The sequence below is a fragment of the Piliocolobus tephrosceles genome, chromosome 16 (assembly GCF_002776525.5).
Source record: "Piliocolobus tephrosceles isolate RC106 chromosome 16, ASM277652v3, whole genome shotgun sequence".
NCBI lineage: Eukaryota > Metazoa > Chordata > Mammalia > Primates > Cercopithecidae > Piliocolobus > Piliocolobus tephrosceles.
In genome coordinates, this window is record NC_045449.1 from 68,015,920 (window position 1) to 68,022,485 (window position 6,566).

Below are 6,566 nucleotides of genomic sequence, written 5' to 3' on the forward strand. Positions count from 1 at the left end.
GAGACGGAGTCTCGATCTGTCGCCCAGGCTGGAGTGCAGTGGCGCGCTCTCGGCTCACTGCAGGCTCCGCCTCCCGGGTTCACGCCATTCTCCTGCCTCAGCCTCCCAAGTAGCTGGGACTACAGGCGCCCGCCATCTCGCCCGGCTAATTTTTGTATTTTTTAGTAGAGACGGGGTTTCACCGTGTTAGCCAGGATGGTCTCGATCTCCTGACCTCGTGATCCACCCGTCTCGGCCTCCCAAAGTGCTGGGATTACAGGCTTGAGCCACCGCGCCCGGCGGAAGATCTTGAAGTTTTTAAAGATTCAACCTTGTTGAACAGGTACCTGGAGGCGGGCCTGTTAATTTCCACACTGAGATTTTCATTCAGAAAAGGTCCTTTTCTTTCTTTTCTCGTTCTCTTCCTTCCTTCCTCCCCCCCTCCCTCTCTCTCTCTCCCTCCCTTCCTTTCTCTCTCTCTCTTTCTTTCTTTCTGAATGGGGGTTGCACCATGTTGCCCAGGCTGCTCCTGAACTCCTGGGCTCAAGTGATGTGTCTGCCTCGGCCTCCCAAAGTGCTGAAATTACAGGCCTCTTTTCCTTTTTTGAGACAGGGTCTCACTCTGCCACCCAGGCTAGAGTGCAGTGGCACGACCACAGCTCACTGCAGCCTCAACCTCCCAGGCTCAAGCAATTCTCTGGCCTCAGCCTCCCAAGTAGCTGGGACCACAGGCATGCATCACCCACCATGCCTGGCTAATTTTTTTTTTTTTTTTTTTTTTTTTGTAGAGACGAGGTCTCCCTATGTTATCCATGCTGGTCTCCAACTCGTAAGCTCAAGCAATCCTCCTGCATCAGCCTCCCAAAGTGCTGGGATTACAGGCATGAGCCACGGCACTGGCCTTCTTGATTTTCTTAATCACAATTGGGTTTCGGGCCCCCTTTTCCCTCGGCCACTCTTACGTGATCTCTGGTGGGGTGTTCTGCTGCTGCTGGCACCTTTTCTGGGTTCCTCATTGCTCAGACCTCAAGCAGCTGTTTCCCTCTGTTGGGTTTCCCAGTTGCTCCGGTTTGCAGTGCTATCACTGCACACTCCCCCTTAGCAGCAAGTTTCTTTCTTTTTCTTTCTTCTTCTTCTTCTTTTTTTTAATGTGATGGAGTCTTGCTCTGTCACCAAGGCTGGAGTGCAGTGGCGCGATCTCGATCTTGGCTCACTGCAACCTCCGCCTCCTGGGTTCAAGCTATTGTCCTGCCTCAGCCTCCCAAGTAGCTGGGATTACAGGTGCGTGCCAGCACACCCAGCTAATTTTTGTATTTTCAGTAGAGACGGGATTTCACCATGTTGGCCAGGCTGGTATCAAACTCCTGACCTCAGGTGATCTGCCCGCCTCGGCCTCCCAAAGTGCTGGGATTACAGGCGTGAGCCACTGTGCCCGGCCTTAGCAGCATGTTTCTTTTCGTCTCTGGAATGGATATCAGCACACCCAGGTTGCTTCCAGGACATGGTCTCAGGCCCTACTGCACGTGCAGCCTCCGCCCATCTCTCTGACTCCCATGCTCACTTTAGTCCGCCCCCATGAGTGCTCTGCTCCTCTACCCCTTCCCTTCTTTCTTTCAGTCTGAAAGAGGAGGCATGCTGGCTGGATAAAAGGGAGCCACATCTGTCACTTCTGCTCTGGGATCTTTCATAGGAGCTCAAGTCCACAGACATGAGTGTCCCTTGATTCTGACAAGGCGACAAGGCTCCCTTCCTCTCACCATGCCCGGGCCTAGGAGATGGCTTACCAATGGTGGGGTGGGTGACATGATGGGGACAGGGAGACAAGCTTCCAGAGGGATCATGCAGAATCCATTCAGCACCCTGGCCCAGAGAGCAAGATCATATTTTCCAAATTAAGCATTTAGCCAGCTGGGCACAGTGGTTCAGGCCTATAACCCTAGCACTTTGGAGGCAAGGCAGGAGAATGACTTGAGACCAGGTTTTTGAGACCAGCCTGGGCAACGTGGCGAAACCCTGTCTCCACCAAAAATACAAAAATAAAAAAAAAAATTAGCTGGGCATGGTAGTGGGCACCTGTAATCCCAGCCGCTCGGGAGGTTGATGTGGGAGGATCACTTGAGCCCAGCAGTTTGAGGCTGCAGCGAGCTGAGATCACACCACTGCACTCCAGCCTGAATGACAGAGCCAGACCATCTCAAAAAAAGAAGAAAACATTGAGCCCTTTGGTTGGCCAGATTACAGAGGTGCTGGCTGGCAGGGACCAAGGGACAGCCCTTGGCATGGGGGCGTCTTGAAAATCTTTCCTCCCTGGCCTTCTTGTCGGTGGGGGTGGTCTGAGCTCCCTGGCTGGTTTTCTGCCCACCTTCCCTTTTTGCATGTCCCTGTTAGCTCAGACAGCAGGGGGCGCTGCAGGACTGGCTGGACGATCAGGCCAGGGAGTGGGAGGGCAGGCCTTTAAGCCAGGTTCAAAGGAAGATCCGAGTTACTGCAAAGAAACAGCCTGCCCCGGGCCAGCAGCCAGCACCAACTAGTTGGGTGGGAAGGCTTTATACCCTCTGTCAGTCTCCACCCTAAAGCCACGTCTGCCAAGCTGGGGTTGGCCAGCCCCGGGGCTACAGGGCCCTGCAATTTTCTCAGATGACTTTGGTGGTTTCCTGTGCACAGTGGTGTGAAGGGCCTCTCGTCATTCATCCTCCTTCTCTCTCCACTCTCCTCGGCAGGGTCCCGCCAGCCCCTCCTGCTGGCCTTGGTTTCTGCTCACCTGCCCTCCCCACTCTGAGGAGCTTGGCCTGCCAGGCTGCAGAGCCCCAGGGCTTCAGTCAGAGTCTCTGGGGTCTGGCTGGCCCCACCCAGTAGTTCCACCTGGATCCACCCAGGTCAGTGGTTCCTGTTCACGGCAGCTTCAGGCATCCTGCCCTCCAAGAGTGTTTGGGCCTTGGCAGGAGTCCCGCCCAACAGGGTAGAGAAGGGGTCAGGAAGGTGAGGAGAGGGAGATGGCCAAAGCCCGCGGTGGGTCATGAGCAGTGGCGGACAGGCAACCCTGGGGGGCTGTTCCTGGAGATGGCCTAGAGCTGACACCCTCCCTCTGTCACCAGGCAGACGTGGGAGAGTCTTTTCCCCTCCCTGCTTCCCCCCGACCCCAACCCTCTCCAGCCCGCCACCCCCCAAACCTAGATAGCAGGGCCTGGTGAACCCCTGGGGTGCCTTTCAGGGGGCGCACAGGCAGCTCTCAGTGAGGGGCCATGCTGGGTGCTGCCGCTCGGGAAAGAGGGGAAGGTAAGGGGTAACCCAGAACCCTGCCTTGAGTCACCCACCTCCTCCATCTGAGGCCTGCACACCTCACTTCAGGGGCCTGGGAAGAGGCCCACCTGGGGGAGGTGCATTTCCTGCCTGGCCTCCCTCATGTTCTCTTGAAAAGAGAGTTGAGGTCTTCTTTCAGTTCTTTCTGGAGAAAGTGGGTCAGGGCCTGACTTTGCCAGACGATTGCCATGAGATTTGAGCTCTTCTGACTCAGTTTCCTCCTTCTGAACAGCGGAGGTGGGCTCGGTGGGCGGGGACAGTAAGGGCACTCGGGGTCTCTTTCCCACAGACCAGCCCCGTCCCAGAATCCCAGGACCCCTTCCTCCCGGCCTGGTGTGAGGGGCTGAGTTCTCCCATTCCCCAGCTGATCCTGGGCGGGGGGCTCCTCTAGTCTGGACTTGGGTACCCCCACTTTCCACTGCTCCTTCCAGCCTGCCCTCTCTCCACGGTGCTGGAGGTGAAAGAGTTAATCACATTTGTGGTGGCTCCTTCCTGGACTCCTCCAAGATATATATTTAGCAGGCGGGGCGGGGTAGGGCAGGAAAGGCATGCCAGAATGCCCTGGCACCGCAGCCCCTGCCGTACCACACTGCTCTTCAGAGGGAGGGGTGGGCAGGCAGCGCCACGGGAGCCGGGTAGGATGGAGGAGGGGACTCATCTAAATGGAGGGAAGGGGCAGGTATGTGAGTTGGCTTTAAGTGGCTTTAACCACAGCCTGGGGAAGGCTGTGGTCTCAGAGAGGACTTTGAGGCCCTACGTGTGGGGTTGGGGGAGGAGGTTGCTCTGTACCCATAAAGAAGGGCCCAATGACTCTGTCTCCTAGGGATGTAGAAGAATTGTGAAAAAGCTGGAAACAGCTTAACGGGGAAGGTGATGGGGCAGGGCTGGCTGGAAGAGCTCCTACCACCTATTGAAATGGCTGGGACCCCTGACCAGGGAGCACCGTAGGAGCACAGCCCTGGCCAGTCCAGGTGACCACCCTCTCAGAGCTGCGCTTTCATTCTGGGACAGCAGCTCTGGTGTGGCCAGTGGAGACAGGGGCAGACAGGTTTTTCTACATCCTTCTTGGAGAGTATTTCCAAGGGCTCTGCTCTGGGGGAGAGCAATGTATTCAGTAGGTAACCGCTAGGCGGGACTGGTTGCTAAGGGCTGTATTTTGACTTTAAGTAGGGAAACCTGTGAATCACCTTATTCCAGTTCCTCCAAGTACCTGGGACCTCTGGAGGTTCAGTTCACAAGGAAGATGTTTGGTTTGCTAGCTTGTTTTTTTAACAGGCGTGTCTGTACCCTTGCCTAGGACCGAAGGATATCTCTGCAGATCTTGGCTTTCTAGTCCCAGGATTGTGCCCAGGGGCCAGGACAAAGGGCTTGGCCCTATTGGCTTATCTCCACGGCCCCTCCTTTCTTCTTCTTCCTAGGTGAATGGATCAGCTCAGTTAGTCCCAAGAGAGCCTCCTGCTTGTCCTAGACCTAATTTTCCTGACCCAGTGGCATTCCAGCCACACCTGCTAAGGCCTTGGGTACCTGCACACCAGAGTAGCAGCTCCTCCAGCAGGCAGAGAAAGACTTGATTTGCCACAGTTAGCAGCAGCCCACTCTGGAAGCAACCTAGGGTCCACTTGCCACCCAGCCATGCCAGCTGATCCTGTTTTGATTCCCCTAACCAAGGGCATCACTTTTCTAGAACTTTCTGTGTCATGAACCCTCAGGGAGGCAGCTAATGCAACCCTTTCCCAAAGGGCCCTCTCCTAGTACCTGCAAATTATAAGGACACTGTTTGACTTGATATTATTTCCAGAGGAAAATAAAAGTAAGTTAATAAAGGCACGTAAGCTGCTCTGTGATTTGAGGCAAAGCACATACAAAAGCCCAGGATTCCAGGCACTTCCGCCACACCCACTCACCATGTGTTCTTGAGAGAGTCCTTTCTAATCTCAGAGTCTCGGTTATCTGACTTGCAAAATGCAAGTTGAGCTAGATGAAATCTGTGGTCACTTCTGTTACCCAACTTCACGAAGGCCCGGTGGTTCATGCCTGTAATCCCAGCACTTTGGGAGGCCTAGGCAAGCAGATCACTGGAGGTCAGCAGTTCAAGACCAGCCAGGTCAACATGGTGAAACGCCATCTTTACTATAAATACAAAAATTAGCTGGGCGTGGTGGCGGGTGCCTGTAATCCCAGATGCTGGTCGGGGAACCAGGGGCATGGTGCTGAGATGGGAGAATCGCTTGAACTCGTGAGGCAGAGGTTGCAGTGAGCCCAGATCTCGCCACTGCACTCCAGTCTGGGTGACAGAGGAAGACTCCGTCTTTAAACAATAATTTAATTAATTAGTTAAATGTTACCAAACTTCAATTCCCCGTGAGGCACCTAAGCCTTAGCTCAGAGTAGAAGCAGGAGAAACAGAGCTCGCTGTTGGAGGCACCTAACAGAATACAGACAACCTGTGAGCGTCTCCATGTGCCAGGCACTGGGTTCTGTGTTTTTTGTCTGTTTTTCTTTATTTAGAGGTGGGGGTCTCGCTATATTGCCCAGGCTAGTCTTGAACTCCTGGCCTGAAACAATCCTTCGGCTTCTGCCCCAAAAAGTGCCAAGATTACAGGCATAGGCCACCACACCCACCCCCCGGGCTCAGTTTCTTTCTTTCTTTCTTTCTTTCTTTCTTTCTTTCTTTCTTTCTTTCTTTCTTTCTTTCTTTCTTTCTTTCTTTCTTTCTTTCTTTCTTTCTTTCTCTCTTTCTCTCTTTCTCTCTTTCTCTCTCTCTTCTCTTCTCTTCTCTTTTCTTTTCTTTCTAGATGGAGTTTCACTCTTGTCCCCCACGCTGGAGTGCAATGGCACCATCTCGGCTCACTGCAACCTCCGCCTCCCGCGTTCAAGTGATTCTCCTGCCTCAGCCTCTCAAGTAGCTGGAATTACGGGTGCCCACCACCGCGACCAGCTAATATTTGTGTTTTTAGTAGAGACGGAGTTTCACCACGTTGGCCAGGCTGGTCTCGAACTCCTGATCTCAGGTGATCCACCTGCCTTGGCCTCCCAAAGTGCTGGGATTACAGCCGTGAGCCAGTGCGCCCGGCCAGGCCTAGTTTCTTATATGCACTGTCTCATTCCGTTCTCACAATAACCCTACGAGGCAGGAATTCTTGTCATGTCCATTTTATACGTGGACATACTGAGGGCCAGAGAGTTTAAGCAATTTGCCCAAAGAACACTAGTTAGTCGGGGAAGCAGGATTTGAATCGGCCTGTTGCTCTCTGGCTTCTGTACATCTAGCCATTGTGTGCAAGGCA